Genomic DNA, 7,068 nt, shown 5'->3' with positions numbered 1-7,068 from the left:
AAACAGAGTTTAGTAATGCATGCAGCATGAATATACATGGGAGAAACTCAGTGATGAGTAACTCAAAGGGATGGTTAGAACTTGGTTAGAACTTTGAATTCCCTGGCGGTCCAGTGGTTAGGACTCAGTGCTTTCACTGTTAGGGCCTGGGTTCAATCCCTGGTCAGGGAACTAAGATCCTACAAGCTCCATGGCAGGACCGAAAAGAAAGGAAAAAACAAAAAAGAACTTGGAGCTTATCTGGCATCTTAACAAAGAACAACAAATCTGTAGAGAAGGGATAAGACGAAAGAAAAGGCGTTTAGGCTTTTCAGGGTGGCAAACTGTGGGAAGGTAAATATATCAGAGGAAACTAACAGAAGACGAGTGTATTTTATTTAGTAAGGTTTGGTTTCGTAGATTCCTCTTGATGCCGTGTCTGGCCTGAGTCTAGAGTTGTCTCTGGTGATTGAGTCCAATATGGGTCCTCCTCTTCCTGGCATGGAAGAGGGAGACAACTTTACAAATGAAAATTAATATCCTGCTTTTAGCCCGGTGGGGGAAGGCAGATGGCTTTTTTTTCTGCATCTGCTGCTTTGTAACTGCCTCCAGCACAAAATGATCCTTATGCCAAAGTGGCATGTTTTGGGTGGCGTATTCTGGTCCCCTTCATTGCTGACTCCACCAGCTAAGTGACCTTCATCAGTTTACCCAGCCTCTGGAAGCCTCGGAGAGGCTTATAAAATGTGTTCAATAAGAGAGTATTTTCTTCTTCACAGAGTTGTGATGAGGATTAAATGGAATATAGCACATAAACTCTTTTTTTAATGTGCAAGTATTTATTTTAAGTAGTCCTAATTGAAGGTTCTTATTTTGGGAGAACAGCAAGGCATTTTATTCACTTTTTCCATTCTTTTTTTTTTCTTTTTTTATGAAGTATACAGCAAAGTATTCAGTTGTGTGTGTGTGTGTGTGTGTGTGTGTGTGTGTGTGTGTGTGTGTGTGTGTGTATATATATATTCTTTTTCAGATTCTTTTCCATTATAGCTTATCACAAGAACACTCTTTCCATTCTTTAAAGGCTTCCACTGGTTTTGGCAAATTCACATTTTTTTTTGGCTGCATTGCTCGGCTTGGAGGATCTTAGTTCCCTGACGAGGGACTGAACCCTGGGCCCTCAGCTGTGGAGTCCTAACCACTGGACCGCCAGGGACTTCCCAGCAAATTCCCATTATCCTCATGACTAAGTTTCAGAGTAATTCCTGCTGTGTCAGCAGATTCATCATCAATCCACTTTGTATCTTTCTGTATTATTGAAGCAAATAGCACTCTGCAACTTGCATAAACAGGGCAAAGGTTGAGGAGGCTCTGGCCAGCTTCTTCCAAGTGGTTGGAGCCTTGCATTAGTCAAAGTCCAAATATGTGTCCAGTCTCATGGGTTAAAGTCTTATAGGACTGAAGCCACAAAATGCCACTTCAGAAGTGTAATAGTTATCAAAAACCGAAAAGCCACTTGGAAGATATTTTCTGTAGCGCTTCTTCACTTTGCCTTCGCAGAGTGAGATATAAAATCACGGCCATACCTGGCAAAGCTGAATATCCCCACACCATCTGTCAGAGAGGCCTGTCCAGGGGCTTCCCTGGTGGCGCAGTGGTTAAGAATCCGCCTGCCAAGGCAGGAGACACGAGTCCGAGCCCTGGTCTGGAAAGTTCCCACATGCTGCGAAGCAGCTAGGCCTGCGAGCCACAACTACTGGGACCACGCACCACAACTACTGAAGCCCGCGTGCCTAGAGCCCATGCTTCACAACAAGAGAAACCACCGCAATGAGAAACCCGCGCACCGCAATGAAGAGTAGCCCCCGCTGGCCACAACTAGAGAAAGCCCATGCACAGCAACAAAGACGCAGCACAACCAAAAATAAAATAAAATAAATACATTTAAAAGAAAAAAAAGCAGCCTGTCCAAAGACAAAATTCCAGGAGTCTCTTGGGTAAAAATCAATCAATTGTTACCTCCACAGCACAGAAGGCATCTTCAGGTCCCTTCTCTTTTAAGAACTTCAGGATGTGTCCTGCATGACTTGTAGGTTTTGTGTGTTCTTATTGACTCTAAAGGAACACCTCATTTCAGAGATAGGAACTGGTTCTAGGAGCTTTACTGTCAAGCTGTAGAAAAATGCTTTACTGGGCTTCCCTGGTGGCGCAGTGGTTGAAAGTCCGCCTGCCGACGCAGGGGATACGGGTTCGTGCCCCGGTCCGGGAAGATCCCACATGCCGCGGAGCGGCTGGGCCCGTGAGCCATGGCCGCTGAGCCTGTGCGTCCGGAGCCTGTGCTCCTCAGCGGGAGAGGCCACAGCAGTGAGAGGCCCACGTACCGCAAAAAAAAAAAAAAAAAGAAAAATGCTTTACAGTAGCCCTTGAGCTATTTAATATATTCTTCAGTGATAATTCCGGTGTTTCCTAGAGATCCAATGCACTGTAAATAAATACTGCATTTCTCAGGAGATGGTATCTTTCTGTAAGGGTCACTGGAAAAACTCTTGAAAGTCTTGGGGAGCCTCAGGATGGGAGGTGATCCAATCTGATTGCAAATGCAAAGTAATGGGTCCAAAGAGATCACTGTCTGGCGAGAAGTCTTCTTGCATCAAATGCTGTTACACCAGCATCTAACTTCTACTACTGTGACACAAGTGCTGGGTTCTTTGAGATGAGAGCTGTTTTTAGTGTCTGTTCAGAGTGCTGTACTGTTTGCCTCTTTAGGGAGGAAGGCTCACCCTGAAGTTTTTACCTTTCAAGGACAGGCATGTCTGGGCCTGGTTGGAAAACAATTGTGTGGGGTGTCTTCACCTCTCACCCTCGGCATCAACCACAGCCTGTCTCCCGTGGCAGCCCCCGAGCCTGTGCACATAAACTCTTAGAACAGAGCCTAACATAGTTTGTTATTCTGAGGGGAAGGATGGTGCAGAAGGTAAGAGCATGGACTTTGGAGCCATGTTGCCTGGCCTTGAATCTCAGCTCTGTCACTGTGTGATCTTGGGTATATTACTTAACCTCTCTGGTCCTCAGTTTCTTCACCTATAAAGTAGAAAGTATACTTCATAGGGTGTTAAGTTATTTTTAAAAATGAATGTATGTAAAGCACTTCAAACGGGACCAGGAGTACAGGACATTTTGTGTAAGTTTTAGCCACTCGCGTTATCCTGGGCTCAGGGAAGGGAAAGTAAGCCAGCAGCAGTGACAGGTTGACAGATCTTCTCTGGCTGAAATCAGTGGTTAGGATGAAGCCCCCTGCTGTGAGTCAGGATCCCTAAATGTATTCCCACCCACTGTGCAGGATGACCTTGAGCCGTCCCTCTATCTCCCTGGTCTCGTTTCCCCTTCTGTAAAGTGTGACGGCTGGATGTGGAGGTCTCAGAGGTGCGGCCCTCACATTCAACGAGTGGGACAGTAGCAGAGGCATGGACTAAAATGACAAAGCAGACATCCAGGGTGATCTCTTGAAGCACCTGAAAGGTGGACCAGTGAGCAGGAATACTGCTGGCCTGGGGGCAGCCACCCATTCACACTGCAGGGGAAGGTTGGGTGCTCAGGTGAGAGACCTAATTTCTGCTTGGATTGGAAGAAATGAGAAACCGCCTCCTCTCCCATCACCTGCCCACCCCAAACTCCTTGCCAGCATGCAGCAGTGTGGCACTGACCACTTCTTCTTGATCTAACACTCTAGTTTACTGCAGAAGTATAAAATATTCATGCTGAGAAAGGCCTGGGAAGCTTCAGGAAATGCTTCCCAAGGTTTATCTGTGCCAGGGGCTGGAATTCAGGGAGAAAATGAACTGCCTCTCCCTCCTGGGAGCAATGCTGGGAGGAGCAGGACACAGCTCTCAAGAGGACATGATGCCTCCAGAGGGCAGTGATCGGTGGTTCTCCAAAGGAGGGGCTTGGGGAAACCCGACGGAGGGTCACAGAGAGGGGCTGTGGCCCCTGGGAGAGGGGTCTTCTGAGCCCACATATCCATGCTGACCCCGAGGATCCAGGAGATGAGAGGGAGGTCTCGGCTGCCTCTGAAGGGATTAACCTGCCAGCTGACCGAGGAGGAGGCGAGGATTAAGGGTCGGGGCTCACCAGCTTTCTTTGCTGGTGACCCCTTTGGGGACGGGTCTTGGGCCAGGCCTTCCTAGGAGCAACCCTGTGGAATGGAATCTAGTTCATGACTTTTACAACATGCCAAGGACAGGGCCAGGTGCTGGATATAAAACGCAGACTAAAATGCAGCCCCTGCCCTTTCCTCCGTTGAAAACATGGACCCAGACTATTGAAATACAGATTAGCTCAGTGGTGAAAGACAACAAACCACACCAAACTAAAACATCCAGCTAGGGAGGGACATCCATGTGGAGGAACGCCAAGCAACTGTGGGAAAACGAGGCACTCCCTCATTTACTCATCTGCAGAGATGTACAAGGACCATGAAGTGGAGAAAGCACTGGACACAACAGTTTGTAGAGCAGAGTCCCATCACGTAAAACCAAAAACATATGCATGTGGTGTGTGTGTGTGTGTGTGCGCACATGCACATACTTGCCTATGCATACAATATTTCTTGGAAAAATACTCAAGAAAATTCAAATGTCTATCTCTGGGATGGCATTAGGCTGGTGAGGGAAGAGGAGGAGTATTACTTTTCACTTGTACCCTTTTTCATTGCTTGGATATTTTAATTATATACATCTTATCTTAGCCTGTTTGAGCTGCGATAAGAGAACACCCTAGACTGGATGGCTTATAAACAACAGAAATTTATTTCCCACCATTCTGGAGGCCAGAAGTCCAAGATGAAGGCACCAGCAGATTTGGCGTCTGCTGAAAGCCTGCTTCCTGGTTCATAAATGACTGTCTTCTCGGTGTGCCTTCACACGGCAGAAGGGGGAAGGCAGCCCCCTGTGATCTCTTTTATTAAGGGCACTAATCCCATTCATGAAGGCTCCACCCTCATGACATAATTACCTCCTAAAGACCCCCACCTCCTAATGCCATCACACTGGAGGTTAGGATTTCTACATGGGAATTTTGAGGGGACACATTCAGTCTATAACACATGTATTACTTTAATAATTTAAAAATAGTTTAAAAAGTTAAAGGAATGTAAATACAATCACAGAAATATACAGAGAGCACATTTTGGGGGTGCAGAAGTGGGATGTAGAGGAAGTATGAAGCTTTAGAAGAATTTTTCTATGAAATTGAAGGGGTTGGGTGAGAGCTTAAGGTGAAGAAGTTGTGTGGGGTTTTTCTATGATGTTGAAAAGGTTGGGCAGGCAATGAAGTTTTAAGAAGTCAGGGGAGGGGAGATGGAATAGGTAACCAACCCCATCAAGTAAAAGAATTCTTGAAGGCCCCTAAAGCCACAACTGAATAAGGGTAGCAGATATTTGTAGAAGCATCAATATGCTGGGTTACAGTTAGAGTCATAGGTAAGGACCTGGAATGCTAGGGCTTTTCCCTTTAATCCTTACAACAGCCCTTAGAGATAGGTAGCACTTTTTTTTTTTTTTTAACAGATGAGAAAACTGAGGCACAGATGAGTAATTTGCCGGTGGGTGGTGAAACTGAGTACCCCACTCAAATATGACTTCAAAACACGTGCTTTTCCCAAAAAGCTCTACAGAGATGCATTGGAACCCTTCCTCTGACCATGTATATGCACAAATCCCCAATAAACAGTGACCTAGCCTCTGCTTCACCACCAGCACTACATGTTCAGGCAGAAGTTCTGATGCACAGAGAATTCTTCCTAATATCTCTTCTGACACCTGTGCTGCTGTCCTTTCCTTTCTTGCCTTAGTTCTACCTTCTGAAGCAGCTGCCCTTCGGTATGAAAGATACCCATTGTAACCTGCCTGTATCTTCTCCAGAAAAATATCTCTACTTCTTTAAAATTTTGATAATTATTTTATATATTATATATTACTTTAATTTTCGAATGCTTCATCATCCTGGTCTCTCGTACACAGTGTTCAACATACAACAAAATATTAGACATTCAAAGAAGGAAAATGGGAACCATAATTCAGAGAAAAATCAGTCAATAGAAATCTCGAGGTGACAGAGATGATGGAATGATTAAATGTACAAACCAAGGGTCCAATCAGGAGACAGAAAGCACACAGTCATTTGAACAGAAAATGTTTCATGTAAAGAATTATTAACTATAACAGGAGAGTAACTATAAAGGAAGAAACGTTGGGTAGCACTCTAAAGAATACCCTAAGGCCGAGGGAGAAGGACCAACTTAGGAGGGAGATCTCTTCCCAAGATAGAGATCCAGACCTAATTTCAACCCACTCAACGGTAGAAAATTTCTCTGGGTTGCCCAGGTCAGAGCTGGTCTACAGTTGGTGGGAAAGTAGAAAACACTTGCTTCCAGGGTAGAAGTGGGCCAAAGTTTGATGGGTGGGGATGCAGAGGGAGTCAAGGCATCAGGAGCCAACTTAGCAGCAGGGCAGTGTGAGGCCTGGGTTGTATGGTGTCCATGTCAAGAGGGCCATGGGAAACAACCACCTGGGGTACAGGGCTGAGGCTAGTAGGTGGGTGCACAAGGGAGTTGGGGTGCTGGGAGCCAGTTGCTGGTAGGGTGGCCTCAGGCCTGGGATTCATGTTGTCCACATCAGGAAGACTGTAGTGAGGAGTTACTTGGCTGGGGCCAGTCCTGCAAGCTTGCCGAAGAACTGTGTGCTTTGGACATGAGGTTGGCAGACATGCAACAAGAGCAAACAAACAAAAACAGAAGCACTGGAACCAGGAGAAAACTCCCTCCTCCTGCAAAGTCCCTCCAGCTTCCTCTACTGGAGGAATTGATTTTTGACAAAGGATCCAAAGAAATTCAATAAGGAAAAAGGAAACTTTTTCAACATATTGTACTGAAACAACTGGATAAATATATGGGGGAGAATAAATTTACCACCACACACAAAAATTAATTTGAGCTGGTTTATGGTCCTAAAAAGAAAAGGTTAAAATACAAAGCTTCAAGAAGAAAGCACAGGAGGACTTCCCTGGTGGAGCAGTGGTTAAGAATCCACCTGCCAA

General features: G+C 45.6%; 1 pseudogene; it reads right to left on the bottom strand.

The window, feature by feature from the left end:
- Positions 1 to 847: 847 nt before the first annotated feature.
- LOC132531272 (archaemetzincin-2-like) lies at positions 848 to 3,542 on the bottom strand (annotated as a pseudogene).
- Between the last annotated feature and the right edge of the window lie 3,526 nt (positions 3,543 to 7,068).

The sequence above is a fragment of the Lagenorhynchus albirostris genome, chromosome 13, assembly GCF_949774975.1.
Source record: "Lagenorhynchus albirostris chromosome 13, mLagAlb1.1, whole genome shotgun sequence".
Lineage (NCBI taxonomy): Eukaryota > Metazoa > Chordata > Mammalia > Artiodactyla > Delphinidae > Lagenorhynchus > Lagenorhynchus albirostris.
This window is presented reverse-complemented; position numbering and strand designations above follow the sequence as displayed.